The following is a 26,154-nucleotide window of genomic DNA, read 5'->3' as shown; positions in this document are numbered from 1 at the left end:
TTTTGAATGTGTACGCTATCCATACATGTTATCCGGGGATACGGTACCCTTTCTAACCTTTGTGCAATGACGTGCAATCCATACTGGGCCTAACACCGTCTGAGCCTGCCTCATGCTGTATAGACATATATTTTGAATGTGTACGCTATCCATACATGTTATCCGGGGATACGGTACCCTTTCTAACCTTTGTGCAATCACGTGCAATCCATACTGGGCCTAACACCGTCTGAGCCTGCCTCATGCTGTATAGACATATATTTTGAATGTGTACGCTATCCATACATGTTATCCGGGGATACGGTACCCTTTCTAACCTTTGTGCAATGACGTGCAATCCATACTGGGCCTAACACCGTCTGAGCCTGCCTCATGCTGTATAGACATATATTTTGAATGTGTACGCTATCCATACATGTTATCCGGGGATACGGTACCCTTTCTAACCTTTGTGCAATCACGTGCAATCCATACTGGGCCTAACACCGTCTGAGCCTGCCTCATGCTGTATAGACATATATTTTGAATGTGTACGCTATCCATACATGTTATCCGGGGATACGGTACCCTTTCTAACCTTTGTGCAATGACGTGCAATCCATACTGGGCCTAACACCGTCTGAGCCTGCCTCATGCTGTATAGACATATATTTTGAATGTGTACGCTATCCATACATGTTATCCGGGGATACGGTACCCTTTCTAACCTTTGTGCAATGACGTGCAATCCATACTGGGCCTAACACCGTCTGAGCCTGCCTCATGCTGTATAGACATATATTTTGAATGTGTACGCTATCCATACATGTTATCCGGGGATACGGTACCCTTTCTAACCTTTGTGCAATCACGTGCAATCCATACTGTGCCTGACACCGTCTGAGCCTGCCTCCTGAGACATATATTTTGAATGTGTATGCTATCCATACATGTTATCCAGGGATACGGTACCCTTTCTAACCTTTGTGCAATCACGTGCAATCCATACTGGGCCGACACCGTCTGAGCCTGCCTCCTGAGACATATATTTTGAATGTGTACGCTATCCATACATGTTATCCAGGGATACGGTACCCTTTCTAACCTTTGTGCAATCACGTGCAATCCATACTGGGCGTGAGAACGGCTGGCGACCTGTTTAGCAAGCTACAGCACCTGTCCAGACAAGTACAGGGATTCCCTAGCGAGGAGACTTATTTGATTGTTTTCAATGTTGGGACAGCAATTTTTGGGGAGCACTATACTCTGGAGAATGATAGATGGGGCCCACCATACACTGGAACATTCCAAAGGTGGACATCAGACACTGGAGCAGCATTTACAGGGCCCATTATACACTAGAGCATTAGAAATGGGGCCCATTATGTTTGGAGCATTATTTGGGCCCATAAGACAGTGGAGCTTCATCCATGGGGACCAACATATACTGTAGCATTATGTGGAGCTCATCATATACTGTTTCAAACATTATATGGGACCAATGATTCTGTATGGAGAAATAGATGGGCCTCGTCATGAGATGTAAAAAGTGAGGTATTTTTCATTGTACTATACCGCTATTTCTCTGCCGTATCGGAGCATGATGAGTTGTGGTATGTGTTAAAGGGGCGCTCTTTCGCCCAGGGCACATGAAAACCTGGAGCCAGCCCTCCCCCCCCCACAGTTTGTAGCCAAATAACCCCCATTTTTCAGTGCGTAACTTGTAATATGAAGTTTATTAAGGTTGACAAGCTTAAGAAAGAAGAATTGATGCTTTTGGCATTCAAATGGGCACTGTAGGTGTGTTTCCTGTCCTCCTCTCACTGCCGACTTTTATTCCCCATTGACTTACATTGGGTTTCGTGTTTCGGGACGACCCCGACTTTTCCCTATAATCGGACGATCTTGCTCGACCCGACTTTTGGAAAAGTCGGGTTTCACGAAACGAAACGCGACCCTAAAAAACCAAAAGTCGCTCAACTCTAGTCAGCACCACAGAGCAGTGACTTATTTGCCCCATGAAGTGTATAGCAAACATTAACATTGTCCCACACAAAACAACATCTACCTTTCATATCACGGGTCAAGACCATGTAGAGTTAGATGGGTAAACACCTGAAAAGGTTGTTATAAGTAAACTAATACAAGAACATTTTATATAGAGGAGAATTGGACTAGAAGAAGCTTGATTGAGAGAACATAATGGTTTATAGGTGACACATCACAAAGCATAACATTTAAATATACAAAATGTCAATCAAAATTTGCATTTTGTTTAATTAATTATCACAATACATATATAAATATATTTCTATAGGTAGCTCAGATTGTGCTCTCGCAGATTATGCCCAAGTGAACATTAAAACAGCTAAATTGTCGGAGATAAACAAAGAACTATGTAAAGGAAATAAACACATGTCATATATTGATTCAAATGCATCAGAAATATAATTATATTGGGACTAGAGCGTAGTCAGTACATACTGTAATTAGAGTTATTCCTCACAGAGTTGCTGTTTAACATATTAATAATTTAGACTGAATGAAAATCTGACACATTAGATATTATTTGGATAATGTTGTTCCATCCATTTTATCCCAGGCATTACAATCATGACACTTATTTACACTGGATGCTCTTAAAAACACCTTTATTCTGCCACCTGATGAAGATGGTACCACCATCTAAATGCGTTGTGGATTGAAACAATACATATTATTATTATTATTATTATTATTATTATGCATTTATATAGCGCCATTTATTCCATGGCGCTTTACATGTGAAAAGGGGAAATATAGACAAGTATAATAAACATGTGTAAGACAAGGGACACACAAGTACATAAGGAGAGGGGACCCTGCCCGCGAGGGCTCATAGTCTACAGGGATGGGTGAGGATACAGTAGGAGAGGGTAGAGCAGGTTGTGCGGTGGTTTAGTAGACCGAGGATCATTGCAGGCTGTAGGCTTGTTGGAACAGGTGGGTCTTCAGGTTCTTCTTGAAGGTTTCCGTTGATGGTGAGAGTCTGATGTGATGTGGCAGAGTTCCAGAGTATGGGGGAAGCACGGGAGAAGTCTTGTATGTGGTTGTGGGAAGAAGAGATAAGGGGGGAGTAGAGAAGGAGATCTTGAGATGATCGAAGGTTGCGTGCGGGTAGGTACCTAGAGACCATGTGACAGATGTATGGAGGAGAAAGGTTGTGGATGGCTTTGTATTTCATGGTTAGGGTTTTAAATTGGAGCCTCTGGGCAATAGGAAGCCAGTGAAGGGCCTGGCATAGGGGGGGAGGCTGAGGAATAGCGGGGAGACAGGTGGATTAGTCAGGCAGCAGAGTGTAGGATGGACTGGAGTGGTGCCAGAGTGCTAGAGGGGAGGCCAGAGAGTAGGAGGTTGCAGTAGTCGAAGGCGGGAGATGATAAGAGCATGCACTAGTGTTTTTGTGGTTTCGTGGTTGAGGAATGAGCGGATCCGGGAAATATTTTTGAGTTTGAGGTGGCAGGAGGAGACGAGGGCTTCGATATGTGGTTTGAAAGAGAGCGCAGAGTCGAGGATCACCGCAAGGCACCGAGCATGCGCGGCTGGGGAAAGAGAGCAGCCATTGACATTGATGGATAGGTCTGGTGGAGGGGTAGAGTGAGGATGGGGGAAAGATGATGAATTCTGTTTTGTCCATGTTCAGTTTGAGAAAGTGAGCAGAGAAGAAGGCTGAAATAGCAGACAGACATTGTGGGATTTCAGTCAGTAAGGAGGCGAGGTTGGGTCCAGATAGGTAGATCTGCGTGTCATCGGCATAGAGGTGATACTGCAAACTGTGGGATTCTATGAGCTGCCCCAAGCCGAAGGTGTAGATGGAGAATAGTAGGGGTCCTAGGACAGAGCCTTGAGGAACACCGACAGACAGGGGGCAAGATGAGGAGGTGGTGTGTGAGGGAGACGCTAAATGTGTCTTGGTGTTTCCTATCGCTCCTGTGACTGTGTGTCTTAATTATTTAATTGAACAAAACACACAGAAAAAAGTATTTAATTGAAATATATACTCCTCAACCCTCTTTTATCCATTTACTAATATAAAAATTAAAATTAAAATCAAAGTTTTACTCACCTGTTCAGCGATAATCCATAATGCTGTTGTCACATGGTGATCACCAACTCTGCTACTTCTGGTTGCATTGCTGATCAGTGACAAATGTTTCCGCTCAGTCCAGCAACTAGCTCACACTGAGCTGAGCATGAGAACGTGCCTGCGTATGACCGGCAGTGTCGTCATTATGGCTACCACCGGTCACACACAGCCACATTTTCTCGCTCAACTTAGTGTGTCCTGGATGTCAGGCTGAGCGATCACATTACTTATGTCATAGCTCAGCAATGCATTTAGATGTAGCTGAGTTGGAGCTCGTCATGAGACACATTGCAGACAGGTGAGTATAACTTTGATTTTCTTTATTTTTACATTAATAAATGGGTAACAGATGGTTGGGGAGCATTTATTTCAGTTAAAGAACTTTTCTCTGTGTGTTTATTTCAATTAAAGGACTTTTCTTTGCATGTGTTTTTATTAAATTTGAACTCGGGGTTAGTAATGGTGATTTCTTATAGATGCCTCTCCATTACTAACTCCTGGATTTGGTGTCAGAGGACATAAAACAGCTGACATCAACCATAAAACTATTACTATTAAGGGAAAGTGGGAAGGGACTGGCAAAGTGCAAGAATTGGCGCATCTAATGGATGCATCCTTTCTGGGGTGGCTATAGGTTGCTATTTTTAGGCTGGATAGGGGAACATGGTCCCTTTCTAGTCTGAGAATACAGCCACCAGCTGTCTGCTTTAGCTTGGCTAGTTATCAAAAATGGGAGGGACTCCATGCCGTTTTTTAAAATTATTTATTTAAATAATTTGAAAGAAATGGCATGGGGACACCTCTATTTTTGATAACTAGCCAAGATAAAGCTAAAATTTGAGGGCTGCAGGCCACAGCTTTCAGTTTTACCTGCACTTGTTATCAAGAATAGAGGGGACCCCACAACATTTTTTTTCTTTTAGTTGTTTATTAGCTAAATGGAGACTGGCATCTGCTGGTGAATACTCTCATCAGCATCACCTGCTCTTGCTGCTATGAGAGTTGTACTCATTATCAGCCAGCACCTGACTGGTGGTAATCTTTTCACTGCTGGTCACAGCTGCTGGCTCACAAGCTGTCATCTGAGTGACAACGTGGGAACGGCAGTGCTGTGACTGGCGGTAATATGTAAGGTTACCGTCGATCAGAGCTGGTGTTTTTCAAGCTGTTATACAGATGAAAGCATGGGAAACGTTGAATGTTTGTCCCCCCCATTCATTTCAATGGGATCCAGGTTTGGGTTCAAGTTCGGGTATCGTCCTGGTAGCCGAACCAAACTTTTTTTTAAAGTTTGGCCGAACCCAACAGACCTTCCATGGGTCCGTCGATTACTAATAGTTACATAGGTTAGCTAACACCCTCTCATTTCTCTAATTGATCCTTAACTTTCATGCCCAATTAATTCCCCTCTCCCCTCACCAGTGATTTGCCTCTTCGTTCTGCAAATTTCTTTATTGGCTGACACTTTCCTAACTGAAAAGTTTAAACTACTTACATTGACCTACAAGGCTGAAAGTATTTCAGATCATGTAAAGAACATTCCTACAACTGTGCACATTTGGTTTTCTTTTTTTGTGAAGCAAGCAACAAATAGGACAAAATAACTGAAAACTTCAGTATACATGACTATTCACTCCCCTAAAGTAGGTACTTTGTAGAGCCTCCTTTTTCAGTGATTACAGCTGCAAGTTACTTTGGATAAATTTCTAGGAGCATTCCACATCTTTTCAGTGGGATTTTTGCCCATTCCTCAAAGCAAAACTGCTCCAGCTCCTTCAAGTTAGATGATTTCCTCTGGTGAAGAGTAATCTTTAAGACTGATCACAGATTTTCAACTAAATTAAGGCCTGAGCTTTGATTAGGCCACTCCAAAACATTTACACATTTCGCCTTAAACTACTTGAGTGCTACCTTATTAGTATGCTTTGGGCTATTGTCTTGTTGGAGGGTGAACCTCTGTCCCAGTCTCAAATCAATAACAGACTGAAACAAGTTTTGCTCAAGAATATCCCTGTGTTTCGCACCATCCATCTTCCCCTCGACTTGGACCACTTTCCTTGTCCCTACTGCTGAAAAATATTGATTTGAAGGAGCTCCAGGGGATTGGGATATTTTTCATAACCCAACCCTGACTTGCACTTCTCAACAACTTTGACCCCATCGTCAGAAATTTCATAACCAGAACGTCTGATTGTGTCTAATATTTGGAACCTTAAGATAGGACTTAAAAACCCATCTCTTCAAGAAAGTTACCGCTGGCATTGACCACGCTGTCGCCTCACCACCACCGGAGTTGCTGCAAACCCCCCCAACTTACTGTCTCCTTCCCCATTGCCGTAAAGATTTTAATCCCAAGAAGGCAGTGTCATCTCTCCTTCTATACCAGTCTGTCACTGTTATTATGTTCATTGTAAATTTATATTTGTATTTTGTATGTAAATCCTCACATGTACTGCACTATGGAATCAATTATGCTTAAAAAATAAACAATAATAATGATTGTTGGTCAATTAAAAGAACTGGCACATCTGATTTTGGATTGCCAATCCTTTTGTGCTCCCTTAGATAAGCCACTACAAGGCATGTCTGTCAGCAGTTCTCTCGATGAGAACACATCCACGTCCAGATGATTAAAATATCATCAATGTAGCGAGTAGTAGGCCAATGATGATATTTTAATCATCTGGATAGAGTCTGAGCCACAGCTAAAGACGTTCCATGAACAGTTTGATCAATTTCTTCCCACCATCAACTTAACACTCAACTACTCCAGCACTGAAATTATCTTTTTGGACACCATAATTAAGCTACAGCCAAGCCATCAGACACAATCGTATATGTTCCAACCCCATGGATAGAGATGAACACCTTGGTTGCCTCTGAAAGACCTTTTTGAATCAGGGCTACCATCCATGAACAATTGAAAACCAGATTACAAGAGCCACCAGAATATCAAGGAAAAAAAGATAGATAAAGATCCCTAATTCACATCAGGACAAGATCCCAGGTACTTTTAAGCTGCATCACATCTAATGTGGTGTACTTAATTATTTGTACTAAATGTCCAATTGGGGGTCTGTATGTGGGGGAGACAGGGCAAAAGCTTAGAACAAAGATGAATTCTCACCGCAACACAATAAGAGAAAAAGAATGGATCTAACTGTGGAGAAAACAATTTTGTATGCCTGATTACAGCACCATGGACCTGAAATTACTTGTATTGAAAGGTAACTTCAAAGAGAGACAGAAGGGTCTGTAAGTATAAACTTATGACAACCTTTGACACACTTAATGCAGGAATGAATGTGTCACATGGATTTATGTCTTCTTACATCAATTAAGGAATTTGCTCTTTAGACCTTGTGGGGGCATTACAACACAGAACCAGACCAAAGGACAATAAAACTTTCACTCATCATCTACAAACTGTTCCAATATTTATGGACACAACTTTTTACCACTCTCCCATAATGACAGTTCTGTGCTGTGTTTGTGTATAAATATGTGATTCTTCAGATTTTGTATTAGTCTATATTCCTGAGGAAGAGACCTGAGTAGTCTCAAAAGCTTGCAATTTGTTACCATGTTTTCAGTTAGCCATTAAAAGCTATCAACCACTGAGAACTCTCAATTCCAAATATTTTTCTATCTACTGGCTAACACGGTACAAAGATATATATCTTTACTGTTTACAAAATAAAGCAGACCATTGTGTTACACTGTTCATAACAATCAACAGGGTGGCCTGTTGTGAATTCAAAATGCACAAGGAGTAAATCACCAGCAACCACTAAGGGAAGCCTGCTCATTTATATGCTCCCAGCCAGTAATCCCAGATTCCCAATCATTGTCGTCAGGTGGCAAACTTCCATCAAACTGGCCAGCTCCACTACTCCCAGTAACCACCAGAGGGAGCTCCGGCTCAGAAGTCCGAGCAAGGGAATTAACAACAGTGGGCCATTTATATGGATACACCTAAATAAAATGGGAATGGTTGATGATATCAACTTCCTGTTTGTGGCACATTAGTATAAAGGAGGGGGAAACTTTTCAAGATGGGTGGTGACCACGGCCATTTTGGATCCAACTTTATTTTTTCTAATGGGAAGAGGGTTATGTGACACATATTTTGCGGTGGTGCTATCAGTGTGTCAAGAGTGGGGGAAGAGGGTTGCACTGACAATCCAACACAATGGGCAGCAAAACCAAGCATACCATTGTTTTTCTTGTGAAATTCTCAATACGTTTGATGTGTCACATGACCTTCTTCCTATTGAAAAAAATTAAGTTGGATCCAAAAAGGCCAACTTTAAAATGACCGCCATGGTCACCACCCATCTTGAAAAGTTTCCCCCCTCCCATATACTAATGTGCTACAAACAGGAAGTTGATATCACCAACCATTCCCATTGTATTTAGGTGTAGCCATACAAATGGCCCACACTGTTCTTAGACAGTATATCAATAGTGACTAATCAGTATATCGATATCACAGGTCAACGAAAAAAATTTTTTTTTCTGGTGTCCAAAATATTTTAATGAATTTGGGGTATTTTTGGGGTGCTGATTCTGAATATGTCATCAGTTTTGCCAGATTGGCTCAAGTTTTTGAGATTTTTGGTATCTTATTTATAGCACTTGTTGGTAAATGCGACGCATCATCTCATTAATTTCTTTGGATTAGTACTTGAACTGAGCAGTTCTCAATATAGTTTTGTGTTAATTAGTGTTCTAAAAGTTTGTTCATAGCTTGATTTTTGCACTAACTTTATGTTGTTGTCTGTTTTCCAGTGAAAAGCATGAACTCATCATGAAGAAGTTGTCTTAACGATCCAGACTCATTCTGTTACATTTGTGGTGAATATACACTGCCAAAACATAGAAGAAACATAACACACTTCGTAAAAAAAGTGTATTTTGCCTATTTTGGGGTTATGCTTGGGGACCAAGACAAGTTTTGGGCACCACACATAGTGTGCAAAGCATGTATCGAATTATTACGAAAATGGAGCAAAGGACAAAGAAAAAGCTTCAAATTTGGTGTTCCAATGGTGTGGAGAGAGCCAAAAAATCATCATGATGACTGTTATTTCTGTGCAGTGCAAGTGCAAGGATTCAATAAGCATAAGAAACGAAAATGGGAGTAACATGGAATCTGCAAGAAGGCCTGTCCCTCATTGTGAAGATGTGCCTGTACCTGTGTTTACCATAAATAACAGTCATCATGATGATTTTTTGGCTCTCTCCACACCATTGGAACACCAAATTTGAAGCTTTTTCTTTGTCCTTTGCTCCATTTTCGTAATAATTCGATACATGCTTTGCACACTATGTGTGGTGCCCAAAACTTGTCTTGGTCCCCAAGCATAACCCCAAAATAGGCAAAATACACTTTTTTTACGAAGTCTGTTATGTTTCTTCTATGTTTTGGCAGTGTATATTCACCACAAATGTAACAGAATGAGTCTGGATCGTTAAGACAACTTCTTCATGATGAGTTCATGCTTTTCACTGGAAAACAGACAACAACATAAAGTTAGTGCAAAAATCAAGCTATGAACAAACTTTTAGAACACTAATTAACACAAAACTATATTGAGAACTGCTCAGTTCAAGTACTAATCCAAAGAAATTAATGAGATGATGCGTCGCATTTACCAACAAGTGCTATAAATAAGATACCAAAAATCTCAAAAACTTGAGCCAATCTGGCAAAACTGATGACATATTCAGAATCAGCACCCCAAAAATACCCTAAATTCGATGAAATATCTTTGGCACCAAAAATGCTGTTGACCAGTGTATATAATTTTTTCAGTTACCAGCTATTCTTCTCTGTCCTACAGTCTGTGCATACAAATAGTGGCATTAAGTGCACAACAAAGAAAATTATAATGTATTAAGTCCTTTGCAGTTATTCAATCTTTTAGTCAACTTTTCTCAAGCATACCAAGCATAATAGTGAATCACCACTACATACTTAAAAGAAAGAAAAGGTAGCTGGATTCTAGGTTAAAAGCCTCTCTGTTTTTTTGCTTCTTTTTAAGCAACTATTTTTTGCTATTTTACAACATTTTTTTAAACAGAAAATGATTTTGAGTAAAAAAAAAATCACACAAATGCTAAACCAAATTTTAAAAAGGAGGGTGCACTATATAATTGCCTCTAGAGAACTATACTACATTTTTTGCTTTCATGTGAATTACGGTATATTTACTAAAACTGCTATTTTGATAATGTTATGTAATCTGGTACATATTTATGGATTTTCAAAAGTTTTACCCAGATGTTACCAGCCGATCCCTCTCCAATCCCCAATTTCTGCACTCTATGATGTACATGTTGTGTAATATGTCTACACATAGCTGCTTTTCACATTGTGTAATTAATCACATTATAGTTTTTCTTGAATTGCTTCTTTCATAGCACATTAAGAACAATAAAAAGATAACAGCTTCATAAATATGTGAAATTAAAATTACAATAATTAGAGGAAGGCATATTATAGCAATCCACCAGACAATAGGTGTCATTATTTTATAATTACAGCGCAGAAAATCAAGCATAAAATATTATCACATTTTTTCCCACTAGAATCATATTAAAAATGATTATATAAAAGTATGTACTAGGACACATGTTCATAAATTCTAAATTACCATATATTTAGGCTATTCCAAGTTTAAATTTCATATAACATCCCACAGACATTTTGTGATCTAAGCATCTGCATACTGCCATTTCTAAATAAAACTGCTATTCTCTTTGACTTGTTAATAAAGAAAAATATTTTTCTAAGCATATAGGTCCAAGAAGAGAATACAGAAACTTTTACTACTGCATTTTCCAGCATGCATTCATATTTGAAACAGGAGCACAACACTAGATGTAAGAGATGTACTTTAAATGTAAAGAGTTGTCAGAAAATGGCCTATTTTGTTTAACCCCTTAGTGACTGAGCCAATTTTGACCTTAATGACAAGGCAAAAAATCCTAACCCGTGTCACTTTATGTGTGTAATGCACGTGGTAGTGGAACCACTCTGCCATGGAACAAGTAGGACCTGACTTTTCGCTATATCCCCTGAAGATGTGGTTGGACTTGGCTTCAGATGGACGGCAGGTGCTACTCCATGATGGATCTTGGACACACAGCAAATGGGTAAGAAGCTGAAAAGGCCAGGAATGGATGGCACAGCAGGCACAAGCAAGCACTGGGCAGGTAGTGGCAGACATGGCTAGTATACAGGCAGACATGGCAAGTACTGATAGGCACAGCTGCTAAACAGGAAGGCACAGCGGTTGCTTGTGGACACGTCTGGTATACAAGCAGGCACAGGAGGTGCTGGCGGACATGGCTGATAAACAGGCAGGCTTGGCAGGTGCTGGCAGACACAATTGGTATTCAGACAGGCACAGCAGGGGCTGACGGACATGGTTGATATACAGGCACGCAATGCAGGTGCTGGTGGACATGGCTGGAATACAGACAAGCATGGCAGATGCTGCCAGACAGCTGTATACAGGCAGTCACGGCAGGTTCTGGCGGACATGGCTTTTATACAGGCAGGCATGACATGTGCTAGAGGACATGGCTGGTATACAGACAGGCAGGCACGGTAGGTGCTGATGGATCCAGCTGGTATACAGGAATATAAGTACATGGAACCTGACAACTAGCAAGTGTGTAGACAAACTGAAAGAGCAAGTTGCTCAGGCATCTACCAACAGGTGGAAGTGCCTTAAATAATAAGTGTCTCCCAGCTATTGGTAGGGACACCTGTCATGCCGGCTTCAGACTCTGTTCACACTGGGGAGTCTGTTGTGCAGTCTTAGACCTTTCTGTTACTGAGCCTGAGTTTGGGCATCCACGTTGGTTCATTCACTGATGTCCAGCTTGGCAGGAGTTAACTTTTTGATTTCTGGCTGAGGTTGCTGGGAACGCCTTCTTCCTTTTTGTATGTGTTAGGGACGGCGGAACGCACCAAATATAAATAATAGGAGGTGCGTTCGCCGCCCGGGGTCCACCGTGCGGTAGGTGACTAGACCGCTGCTGGACAATGGCAGATGCACCAGAAGGTGCCGTAGTGCGCATGGGTTAACGTCACCCGAACGCTAGAAGCGGCTCTGTTCAGACACAGAGTCGCTTGGCAAAAATACATGCAAAGACGCTGGCCCTGTTAACGTCACAGGAGCCGGCGTGTGGCGTCGCAGCCGCGAACACCAATAGCTGCTGATATTGCAGCGCAGCGGCAGCTAAGGCCGCAAGCGTCAGCGCCGAGAACCAGGCGCCGACGGACGCTAGTGTAGGCGTGGAGCAAGTGGCGTGTAGCTTGCCACAACCCTGGAGCTGACTAAGCACATTCAGTCACCACTCGTAATATCAGAGGGAAGGGGTTTCATAATGAGTCAGACACCAGTCCATGCATCCATCACCATACACACACAGAATAATATGCTACACTAGCGCATGGCCGAGCCGCCATGCGGGGCTTTTATAGCCATGCGCTTCCAGGACCTTCCAATACTTTAGGAAGGACCAATCAGATCCGACACAGGACCTGCACATGTGACCCCTGCTCTCCAGTGAGAGGGCACGTTGCGGGCATGCCCAGTAGCACGGCACGAGGACTTAGCCTCTGGAGCGGTTCCCTGCAAAGCAGGTTGCGCTACCATTACTGCACCGGAGGTGACAGCAACATCCAGGCTCACAGAACGAGTCTGAGGAGAATGCCTGGCTCGCCGTGATTGCTGAGCAGGAGTCCGAGCGGTCGGGGGAGAATGGGAGACCGCAGGATGTCTGGCTCTGGATTCCCGCTGTGCAGTGCCAGGAATCCGATGCCTAACAGTATGGCCCAAAGCATTCCTGGGTGCCGATTATAGCATTTGATTACCTCTTGCAAAGCGGTCTACTGTTGGAGTTTCTGTTGTTACTTGTGACTTCACCTAGGAGTTTGGTGAAGTATGCCGTGTTGTTTATTTTACTTCGTTATTAGTGTCGTGTTTATCCCACACGTATATTGTATTGTCTATTAAGTTAGATGTGTGCAGTTGTTTACTTTAACCCCTGTTGTTTTCTATTTTATTAAATCCTTTGCTGTACACCTCCTGGGAGGGATTAGGGGTTTACCTTAGGGTTTAACGGGAGATAGGGACAAGTCGGTGACTGTCTCTTTAAAATTACGGGAGTGCACGCACATCCTAAGCATAGCACCTGGGTATCTTCCAGACCCTGAGAGACCACAGCAGCATCAGGAAGTGCGGATTGAGGGCCAGGGCGGTGAGTGAGTCGGCATACCTGTCGGAGGAGAGGAGGATGGGAATTGCATAGGGATGCTGGCGCTATGTGGTAATAACCCAGCACTGGCACCTACCTGTCATGGTCATGTAAGACTAGACACTCCGTCTCCAGCAGGGCAAATTTATATAACACGCTTGACCCTGGATACACCGCCTCCAGCAGGGCGAATTTAAATAATAGAACGTGCAGCCGGATACACTGCCTCCAGCAGGCGAATTTCAGTAGTACACGTATGTCTGGATACACCGCTTCCAGCAGGGCGAATTTCAGAATAAAGGAGAAAACCAGGAAAACAATTACAATGGTGGCCCTGTGATAGGGAACGGGGACATGGAGACCTCCTGCACTCCCCTGAGTCAGTGTCTCTACACTCCTAACGATCCCTAGGCCGGTTCCGCACAGGGTGCCAATCAGGATACCTGAAATCCCTAGCTCGCCCTGAACCAATCCCTTACTAGTGAAGTGGACGGTGCAGAAACTAATCCCACCACTGCACTAAAACACACATTGAGGAAAGTGACAAACAGGGAAACACCACTTAGCTTTGCTCTGTTGCTAATGCTCCAAGCAACAGAGTCCGACACCTGAGTGCATCTTTTCCTCCAACCGGATCCAACACCTGAGTGCAGCTTTCCAGCAACAGAGTCCAGCATCTGAGTGCAGCTTTCCAGCAACAGAGTCCAGCATCCGAGTGCAGCTTTCCAGCAAGAGTCCAGCATCTGAGCGCAGCTCTCTTCCAGCAACAGAGTCCAGCATCTGAGTGCAGCTTTCACCATAGCTACCACTCCACCAAGCTTTGCAAGAACTCCTCACTGACACCATAGCTGCCACTCCACGAAGCTTTGCCAGAACTCTTCGCTGACACCATAGCTGCCACTCCAGGATTCTGACTGAGCTGCCAGGAACTCTCTCTAGCTCCTTCCTTCACCAAGGATGGTTGGAAAAGACAAATATCACCAACAGTGAGTGAGAATACCTGACACACCATTATAGTTAGGAGCCAGAGTCTCACACCTGTTAGAGATTCCCGTGCAATAACGCTCACCACCACCGGGGGTAAACTAGAACAAAAGACACCACTGTGGAATAACCCTAATGGCGACTGGGGGCAAAACCAACTCTTAGCAACCAGCTCAAAGGAAAAAAAAGTTTACTTATTCAATACCTGTCATATCCAACCTGGATCATGACATTACCACTATATGGTCTCCATATGGCAGTATTATTATTAGTGCTGGTATTTGTATATAGATTTACAGTGGGTACAGAAAGTATTCACACCCCTTTAAATTTTTCACTGTTTCTTTGCAGCCATTTGGTAAATTCAAAAAAGTTCATTTTTTTCTCATTATTGTAAACTCTGCACCCCATCTTGACTGGATAAAAACAGAAATGTAGACATTTTTGCAAATTTATTAAAAAAGAAAAACTGAAATATCACAAGGTCATAAGTATTCAGACCCTTTGCTCAGACACTTATATTTAAGTCACATGCTGTTTATTTCTTTGTGATCCTTCTTGACATGGCTCAACACCTTCATTGGAGTCCAGCTATGTTTAATTAAACTGATAGGACTTGATTTGTAAAGGACACATCTGTCTATATAAGACTTCACAGCTCACAGTGCATGTCAGACCAAATGAGAATCATGAGATCAAAGGAACTAGCCAGGGAGCTCAGAGACAGAATTGTGTCAAGGCACAGATCTGGCCAAGGTTACAAAATAATTTCTGCAATACTCAAGGTTCATAAGAGTACAGTGGCCTCCATAATCCTTAAATGGAAGAAGTTTGGGACCAAAAGAAGTCTTACTAGACGTGGCTGTCCAGCCAAACTGAGCACTTGTGAGAGTAGAACCTTGGTGAGAGAGATACCCCAAAATCACTGTGGCTGAGCTCCACAGATGCAGTAGGGTGATGGGAGAAAGTTCCATAATGTCAACTATCACTGCAGTTCTCCACCAGTCAAGCCTTTATGGCAGATTGACCTGACAGAAGCCTCTCCTCAGTGCCAGACATATGAAAGCCCACATAGCGTTTGCTAAAAACACATAAAGGACTCCCAGACTATGAGAAATAAGTTTCTCTGGTCTGATGAGACAAAGATAGAACTTCTTGGTGATAATTCTAAGCGGTATGTGTGTAGAAAGCCAGGCACTGCTCATTACCTACCCAATACAGTCCCAACAGTGAAACATGGTGGTGTCAGCATCATGGTATGGGGGTGTTTTTCAGCTGCAGGGACAGGACTACTGGTTGCAATTGAAGGAAACATGAATGCAGCCAAATACAGAGATATCCTGGATGAAAACCTCTTCCAGCGTGCTCTAGACCTCAGACTTGGCCGAAGGTTCACCTTCCAAACAAGACAATGACCCTAAGCACACAGCTAAAATAACAAATGAGTGGCTTCAGAGCAACTCTGTGACTAACCCAGCCAGAGCCCTTACAAAAACCCAATTGAACATCTCTGGAGAGACTTGAAAATGGCTGTCCACCAACGTTCACCATCCAACCTGACGGAACTGGAGAGGATCTGCAAGGAAGAATGGCAAAGGATCCCCAAATCCAGGTGTGAATAACATGTTGCATCATTTCCAAGAAGATTCATGGCTGTACAAGCTCAAAAGAATGTTTCTACTCAATACTGAGCAAAGGGTCTGAATACTTATGACCATGTGATATTTCAGTTTTTCTTTTTTAATAAATTTGTAAAAATTTCTACATTTCTGTTTTTTTCAGTCAAGATGGGGTGCAGAGTCTACATTAATGAGAAAAAAATGAACTTTTTTGAATTTATCAAATGGCTGCAATGAAACAAAGTGAAAAATTTAAAGGGGTCTGAATACTTTCCATACCCATGGTATTTTCAGTAAGAGCACAATCATCTGCTGAGGTTTCCCTATACTCACAATTAGTGCGCATCACTATAGTTGTAATCATTGTTACATGGTTAGGGGTCCACTCAGATGTTTCGCCCCTACCCCCTGAGCTGAACCCCTAGCTATGCCTCTGATGTCCATTCTTTTTCTAATTGTACTGTCATGAACTTAAATACACAAAATGTTGATTTGGTGCTGTAGTTCTTGGATTTTTTTAAATTTGTCTGAGCATTGTAAAGTTTAACCACAGTATCTATTTGCTAGGAGATCCATTCCTGGAAAGCTTGTCACCTGTCTTGAATGCTTTCCACTTGTATAGATCTTTCTCAATGTAAAATTATGGTCTCAAAATGCTTTGGAAATAACCTAATAAACCTTTCCCATTTGGTAGGAAGCAACAATTGAGTGTCTGAGATCATTGCTGATGTCTTTCTTCCTTGTCATTGCATTAACACATGTTGGAATGATCCAGACCAGCAAACAGTCAAAATTTCTCCTTTTATACAGGTGGTCACTCTTCATAATAAACAATTTATCAAAGGTATTTGATTAGCAGCACCTAGCTTCTTAATTCCTATGGCAAACAGTAAGGACATCATGCTCTTGGGTTCAAACTCTTGAGCTTATGTTTTGTGGTCGGCTGCTCTATCTTTCGAGCCACAGAAGACACACCTTTTCTCTGGTTATTTAGGTTCTGGTGTTCTGGCTGCAGTCTCTAGTATATAACAGGTGTTATCATTTGTCTGCCTTATACCCTTTTGAGTTCAGCTTTATATTCTTTCCCCCGCTGACATTTCCTGCTGATGATATTCTCTTTTGGATGTCTAGCCATTCTGCTATAGTTTAACGCCAATCAGTGAAATTCCAGCTAGATTTTATCTCTATGCTGTTTCTGTTCTATACTTTGCACCTATATTCTGTTTTTTTTATAGCAAGTAGGCTGCATATTATCTAACAGGATGTAAATTATACTTTATTTTGTATTTCGTTTATTCACGCTGGCCTCTTTCCTTTATCAGCACACTTTCTCTTTTGTAAGTAATTCACACTTTGCTATGCCTTCAGGTTCTTTAGGAAGAATGTGAAGCACTCGTTGTAATTAGGTTTATGTCAGCTCACTCAGGAACTCCCAGGGGCTAGGGGGTCAGGATTAGAGAGAAGCGAACATCGTTGGCTCCCTCCTTATTTGGCAAGCTAGAGCGCTTACCAAAGAAGCTGCATCGTGAACCCAGATACCTGGAGCGCTCCCTATAATCAGCTGTTCGGCACCACAGCTGCATGTGTCTCGGGTGTGTGACAGTCACAACACATGCATGGACAGCCCATGTGTTGTGACTGTCACACAGCCGCAACACATGCAGCTGCAGCACCGAACAGCTAATTATCAGGAGTGCTCCAGGTATCCGGGTTCCCGATACAACTTCCTCGGTAAGCGCGATAGCTTGCCAAATAAGGAGGGAGCCGACGATGTTCGCTCATCACTAGTCAAGATATCTAGTCTGGATCAGCTGCCATTTTTAACTTTACCTATTAACCCGAGTGAGCTGCTACTTTAGCATAAGAGGATGCACTTAATTTTTCACATATGGGTTCTGTATTTTAACCTACATTTTGTTAAATAAATATGATGATTACAAAATACACTGAATAACTTGTCATGTGCTGTCCCTATCAGGTTATATTTACTTAATTTTAGGTCTGGATCAAGTTATTTTATGTCATGAAGAAAATAACAAGATTCAGTAGTATGTGTACTTAGTTTTTCTCAAGACATAATAAATACGTTGAGCTCTGTGACACACTGTATCCCATATATTGTGTTAGGTAGACATACGTAAATAGGAAATTTGAGTCTCTACAAACCTAAGCTCCTGACAGATTTGACTTGATTGACTCGCACAGGATCAAGGTCGAATTAAAGGGAAGGTGCCACCAGTTTCCTTATAGTTTGTTTTTTGTAAAATTAAACTTGAAATAGTAATTAAAATGTAATAATACAATGTTTGCACTGTTTGCAAACATTTCTATATGAAAAATTTTATATTTTTTTTCTACAAATAGATATAATTACCACTAGGGGAGCATTTTCCATTTTAGACCTCAAGCAGCTATAGTAAGACCGTCCGAGAATCTGGGCTGCAATAGGGACAGCACCCCGAGAAACCCTGAGACCCTTAACCCCTATACAGGGATCTGGAATTGTAGCAAGGCCCAGGGGGTGGCTGTCTAGAGGAGCAGTGGACCAGAGCAGGACGGTCACCAAGGGAAAAAGGCAGGGAACCACAACATAGACAGAAATCAGGAGAGCAGCGGAGGTACCGAAACGGCAGGCAGTGGCAGAGTAGACAGTCCAGGCCAAGGTCACAAAACTGGAGAGTGGCAAAGGTACAAAAACGGCAGGCAGTAGCAGAGTCGAATATCCAGGCCAAGGTTACAAACCAGGAGAGAAGCAGAGGTACAAAAACGGCAGGCAGTAGCAGAGTCGAATATCCAGGCCAAGGTCACAAACCAGGAGAGTAGCAGAGGTACAAAATCGTCAGGCAGTAGAGGGGTCAGAAATCCAGGCTGAGGTCAGAGTCAAACAATAGCAAATCACACCATAGCACACAGGGGAACCAAGAATATATCCGGCGGCTTGCAAGACCAGTCCCAAGGTATTTGAGGGATCAGGTCATCCCTCACAGGTTCCCGGACTGATGCCATCAGGACCGCCCCCAAGACCAGGCCAGATGGTGATGCACCAACCCCTTCATGACTGACAGAGGAGCAGAGCCTGTGTCCACCAGATGCCTGCGCAGGAGCCCCTTCTCTGTCACCGCCATCACTCGGGGCGTACCACGGTGCCTCCCAGTGGCCGAGGCAGGAACAGCAGGCCCCGAGTCAGACAGACATGTGACAGTCCGGCGCCTCCTAGTGGCTGAGGCCAAGGACAGCAGGCCACGAGTCTGACGGCGATGTGACACTTACCAGCTTTACTGTTAGCTGGAAAATTGGGGTAGTAACTGCTGACATCACCATCCCCCCCCTTTTGGTTGTTCTAGTAATCCTGGGGGAGAATAAACAGTAGCATCACAAGGTAGCGCCATTTTGTGGGTGACTGCCCTGTGATCTGCTATCACCAGCATTTACTGCATCGGAAGCACAGCTTGTTTACAGAGAAGCAGAAGACAGTGGACTCAGCAGCATCGTGGCCTGGAGGAAGAATGAAGACATCTGGTGTTTATGGAGCAGCATTACAGAGTGGAGCTGTTGGCAGGAGCAGTGATTCATCCCTCAGTAAGATAAGATAAGGAGCTGCAGGTCTGCAGTGAATGGCCGCACTGTGAAGGGGGGTGTGAGAGGTACATGTAGTCTGGCTGAGAGAGACATGGAGACTGATGGGAGAGAGAAAGACATGTAGTATGCCAAGGGCTACATGAAAATGGCAGCAGAACACTCCCACTACTGTGAATTGTGCAGCCCACAGAGGAATGCCCAGTTCAAAGCAGTGACATCTCCAATATAATAGATAGGGTCAGCGTCCGCCAGTTAACTCCTATGACCATTGGGTGCCATATTATGACACTGAAAGTATCATGCTGCATCTGTGAAAGCAAGATTTCAGCCCCTAGTGACTTCTTTAAACTCCTATAACACACAAAATATGTTTCAAATGCAATCAAAACTTGGTTATAACAGCATTTTATGCTACATTACATTGATCTATTAATGATCTACAAAACGGTACCTTCCCTTTAAATTTGCTCACATTTGCAGGTCCAAGTGAATTTGAACATTTTGCAATTCGATTTGCAAGGATCAGCCCCCAAAATGTCCGGTACCATACCCCACTGCCAAAAAGAGTGGGGCAAAGACATTAGATACCGCCACAACAGATTCCCCATAATGCCCTGCAGACATCACATCATATGGTGTAGAGAAACTATTCAGGGGGCTATCATAGTCACAATAAAATGTGATGGCCAGCTAATCAACACCAGTTTAGTCTTTCACAACATAGAAATAAGAGGTAAGAGTTGCCAACTCATTCCACAAAGGGAAAGAAAAAGGAGTAATCTGACTGTAGTTTACTATTGCAGTACTGAAGCACATTGAAAATAGTAGTAGTCACACTGTGTGACTTTAATCCAATAATTTCCACATTTTGTCACTACTTAAAAAAAGACTAACGGCCACGTTACACGCTTCAATGTCCCAGTGATCCCACCAACGATCTGACGTGGATGGGATTGCTGAGACATAGCTGATCGCTGGTGAGCTGTCACATAGGCAGACTCACCAGCGATCAGGACCAGCGAGCACGCTGGTATCCAGGGTAAACAGCGGGTAACTAAGCACCGCGCGGCGCTTAGTTACCCGCTGTTTACCCTGGATACCAGCTCCCAGCGTCTGCTCTATGGCGCTGGAAGCTCGCTGATTGTTGGTCTCAAGCTGTCACACGCAGCGATGTGCGCTGTCCAGCGTGAGACCAAATATAGATTTATGACCCAGACCATTAGGCAGCGATTAACGATCAGCCAACTGATCGTTGATCGTTGCTACATGTCACACGCAACGATGTCGTTTCAACATCACTGCAACGTCACTAAATTGATGACGTTGCAACGATATTGTTCACAATATCATTGCGTGTAACGGGGCCTTAAGCAAGTTTGGTATTGCCATATTTGTACTGTACTGGAGAGTCATACAGCCAGGCATTTTTACCATATAATGAAGACTGTGAAGACAAGGCCACAAAACAATGGAGGAATTGGGCTTTTTTTCACAATTTTGACACACTTAGATTTTTTTTCCTTCTTTCCTGTATACTGTATCATATGATAAAATGGATGGTGTCATTCAAAAGCACAACTCATGCTGCAAAGAATCAAACCCTCCTGAGTTACGGCTCTTGGAAGAAGGGGAAAAAAAATGAAAGCATAAAAACGGAAAATCGGACCCTCATGGAGCGGTTAAATAAAACTGTCTACTTTACACAGAGGGCCTATTGTTAAAAATATTTTTTGCACGTTTTCTTTTTGTGACAGTTCAGAAGTAGATCCACTCACGTCACTTGAATAACACTGTTGGTTTCTACCTGTTACCATAAGTTTTCCCTTAGCCAGATAGGCTGAGGTCACTTGGTCATTAATTACAGTATGCTGTTTTTGCATTAAATAGACCAAAATTGTCTTAACATAGTCCTAAGAGCACTCAGAGTTATCATACTACTGTATATATATATATATATATATATATTATTTAATTTTTATTATTTACTTCGGCCCCTATGATATCCTCCAAAAACTCTCCTACTATATACTATACATTAATGATTGCCCCCTTTTTTGCCCAGCGTCCCCTGTGGTATTACTGCTTTATATATCATGTGTTTTTTACCTTGCGTGGTTTTATTATTTATCTTTAATAAAATTTAAATATGTTAATATTACCCGTGGATCTCTTCCCTTTTCCCATGTTTATATCTACATGGGTATTCGTTATTTATACAATGTATGAAGTGCCTCTCCCCACTTAGGACTTTGTTGTGAATCATTCATTTCCTCACTGTCAATCACATTTTCGGGGAGAATTTGGTGAAGCTGGTGAACTCGAAGTTCAAGTGATCCACCCAACTCTAATCCCTAAGATCTCATTTATAAGACTCAGTTTAGATATAATGTGTAGTCAGTTAAATTCATACAATTTTTAAAGTGTTCAGTACAAAAGTATAAAATAAAAACTTTAATATTCTTTTTTAATTAAATTCAAATGTGGTGTGAAACCTTCACATACTGTATTTGTTGAAAATCAACTTTACAAAGTTTTTTATAAACTTTACAAAAATTTGGGAAAACAAGGCTAGGAGACAAGATCAAGCAATTGGTTTTGTTTTTTTTATGTAGTTGCTTTTGTTTATTTTCTTTTTTTAAGAAAAAAAATGTTTTCAGAGCCATAATTGATTGACACTTTGCGGTATACCTCAAGATATGCACTGCATGCCCTAGACCAAGAAACCACACCTTCAGCTTCACACGGAGGTGTACAGACAAGTTGTGCCTTTTAACAATTTTTCCAATTCATAGGAGATTTTCAGTTGTCTGCATGAGATAAGATACTGGACTGAATTTTAAAATGAGAACTACAGAAGCTTGGTCCTTGAATAGAGAATGAGGTACGTGAACAGCAATTTTCTGTGATTTTGCTTATTATTACAGATGGGAATCTGTAACACATTGCGAAAAAACAGCATCTGACAGATTCTTGACTGGGTTCTCTTGTGGTGTTTCCATGTTTTTGCCTAGACGGATACAAGCTGACTCAATGTAGAACAGTAATTGCAAACAATTAGTCATGTATTCCCTTACTGCTGCTTTAATATAGTGTGAATAAGCAAATGTATAAATGTATAGTTATGATTGAAAATTATTGGAAAAATTGCACAAAACCAAAGCAATCATTCAACAATTCGCTTTTAATTCATTTGGGTAAAAACTCATATATCTGGTATGTGATTAGCCATAAAATTAAAACCAATGAAAAGTCAAGTGAAGAACATTGATAATTGTGTGACAATGTCAGGGAGGGTGTGGGATATACTAGACAGCAAGAAGTCAGTTCTTAAAGGTAACGTTAAGGAAGCAGCAAAAAATAGGCAAGTGTAAAAATCTTGAACAACACTAATACTATTATTAGAAATAAAAAACAAGTACAAAAAATTATAAAAAATATATAAAACAAAGATCCCTACACAGATCACTACTCCATGGTAGCCTCGTCAGCAGTAGATAACATGAAGTAGCGATACTACTATAATAGAATAGTAGTATAATAGAGGCTACTATAATAGTAGCTTCATGTCTGTAAAGCACTGTGGAATTAATGGCGCAATATAAGTGAGTAAATTAAAAAAAAAAAAAAAAAATACACGTGGGGGTATTTATTTCCACCAGTCTACCCAGTTGCTTATTTGCTTTTACCTTGTATCTCATTGATTGCCTTGTTTTTTTTTTATTCTACATGTGAAGTTTTCCATCTCTTCTGCCATTGTTGTTACCATTGTTGTTCTTTCTTTGCATATTGTATGCTTTGATTTCAATGTACATAATTGAATTATATTCAGCCGCACATTTATTTTTGATTATTTCGTTGCTTGCTTATGCTTGCCTGGTATGCGGTTTACTCTTTGGATTATTGTATCCACACCCCTAGCTTTCTGCCTTTATACCTTTGTATTATTTTAAATGTTTTTAAACATCTGTCATTGTTTTTTGTTGCCAATAAACTTTATTCTTATTTGTTTCAATATTTGGTGTGCAGTATATATTTTGCACAGGATTATTCGCACCCTATTCACATTGTTGCTGTGCCCACTGCCAGATGTATTTTTTTTTTCAGTTTATCGCCATGTATGCTCATGGTATTTTGCGGGTTGCGTTATAGTTTTGAGTGACACCATTCATTTTGCCATGCAATGTATTGGAAAGCAGTGATTTTTTTTTATTTAATTTTTCCATTTAAGTAGTGAAAAAGATTCTTAAATTTGAACCCAAAAAATTGTTTTGTGTCACTATTTTATGAGGCTTATAAATTTGTTATTTTGATCTCGAAGGAGCTATGTAAGGGTGTACTTTTCCACCTGGAAACTAACTTTATTGCTGATACCATTTTGGGCTACAGAGATATCTTGATAGCTATTTAATGCCTTTTTTGGTAGGTGCAGCTTTAAGGGGTGTACCTGGACCGTTTAATACTCCACTCTCTTCTTTGATGTAGATATTGCCTTGTAAGATATATACATACTAATATTTGACTGTTGTTACTAAGATATGTCGTATAATGTATATGTGTTAAATTGGGAAAGCATAGTACCCTAGTTGGCCCACTAGATGGGGACATAGTGTGTATAGTTATTTAGGAGGGGCTATTTGTGAATAAGATAGAGGGTTTTCCATTTTTTGAGCAGCAGGGATGTGGAGCCCGTATAGGGCGGACAGCTCCACAACATTTAAGCATGAAGCCCAGCCGTCCAGGGCCCAGCGAGCCAGAAGTGCAGCTGAAGCAGCAGTGATGACAACAGTGTTGGAGCAGAAGCTAAAGCAGAGATCACAACAGTACAGGGATGCAGGTCGCTCTACAATGTGGCAGTTCACTGCATGAGCAGATGCCCTCATGTACGGGGTGAAACAGACGAGGGAACTCCTAAGGGTAGTGAGTCTGAACAGGGAGGATGCTGTGGTACCGGATGAGACGGTACAACCTGAGCATGTATTGAAGGACACAGGAAAGAGTGCAGGGAAAGGAAAGAATGTGAACTGTATGGAACCCTATGCTGATGTTGTATCTGAAAAGAATGTGCTGCGAAAAGGAAAAAGTAAAGTTCTACGTTTTAAGTTGCAACTGAACTGTGTCTCTGTTTGTTCGCAATCGTATGAAAGGGGTCTGCAGCAGCTCAGAGAAGACTCTGAAGGTGCAGAGAGCAGAGAGGCAAGTACACTGACTAAAGGATGTTCTTTGTATGTGACGGGAGGCCAGGGTGCGAAAGAGCCATTAGTCTCAGCCATGACTACGGCCCTGGTGTTCCCTCACACAGTCACAACTAATGACAGTTATGTTGCTTCAATGCTTCAGTATTTCTTGTCTTTTCGCAGTATCTAATGTTTATTGTTTGAGTTAAATAAATGTATATTTTGATCATTCGGACTTTTCCATATCTTTTTACATTACACTCACCAAATAAGTAGCAAGTGCTGGTATGCTAATTGTTTCCTCTATTGGGCATGTGGAAGAAAGTCCTCTGGTGAGATAATACCAAAGTAGAACTTTTGGGGTAAATGCAAAATGCTATGTGTGATGGAAAACACAGCACATCACCCTAAAAACACTATCCCCACCGTCAAACATAGTGGTGAGGACATCATGCTGTGGAAGTGCTTTTCTTCAGGAGAGACATAGAAGTTGGTCAAAATTGATGTGAAGATGGACAGAGCTACATACAGGGTCATCCTGGATGGAAACCTGTTAAAGGCTGCAAAAGACTTGAGACTGGGACATAGGTTCACCTTCCAGCAGGACAATGACCCTAAGCATACTGCCAGAGCTACAATGGAATGGTTTAGATCAAAGCATATTCATGTGTGTGAATTACTCAGTTACAGTGCAGACCTAAATCCCATTGTGAATCTGTGGCAAGACTTGAAACTTGCTGTTCACGGAAGCTGTCCTTCAAATCTCACTAAGAAAGAGCTAGTTTGCAAAGAAGAATGAGCAGAATTTTTAGCCACTAGATGTGCAATGCTGATAGACACATACCCCAAAACACTTGCAGCAGTAATTGCAGTGGAAAGTATTGACTCAGGAGGGCTGATTACAATTGCATGTTGCAATTTTAAGATTTATATTTTTAAATATTTAGCTAACCATGCCCTTTACACATCACAAATACTAGCTATTATGTGTTGGTATATCACATAAAATCCCCTAAAAATACATTTAAGTTTGTGGGTGTAACGTTAAAAAATGTGAATAAATTTGTGGGGTATAAATACTTTTTCAAGGCACTGCTTAGAAGATAGATTCCGGTCATGCGCAGTGTGCACCTCTGAAGTCGGGAAGCGTACACCTGGCTTCAGAGACGCAGTGACGCTGCCGGAATGAGCAGCACACATGCTCTAGATTTGTATGAGCCATGATGATGCCGCTCGTGCAAATTATGTTATAACACCCACATGGGCATGACACCATGGAAAGAGGTCTGACTTGTCTAGGCCAACTAACTCCCCATCGACTAGTCAAAGCCCTTTAATTAGCATACCAAACTGGGACATTATTAATGCTTTTTTATACCTTGTTTTCGCTCAATAACTTTATACAGGGCTGGTTAGA

Source organism: Dendrobates tinctorius, unplaced genomic scaffold (assembly GCF_039654945.1).
Source record: "Dendrobates tinctorius isolate UK_male_01 unplaced genomic scaffold, ASM3965494v1 ptg000046l, whole genome shotgun sequence".
Classification (NCBI taxonomy): domain Eukaryota; kingdom Metazoa; phylum Chordata; class Amphibia; order Anura; family Dendrobatidae; genus Dendrobates; species Dendrobates tinctorius.
The sequence above is the reverse complement of the archived record's forward strand: the minus strand, read 5'-3'. Positions refer to the sequence as shown.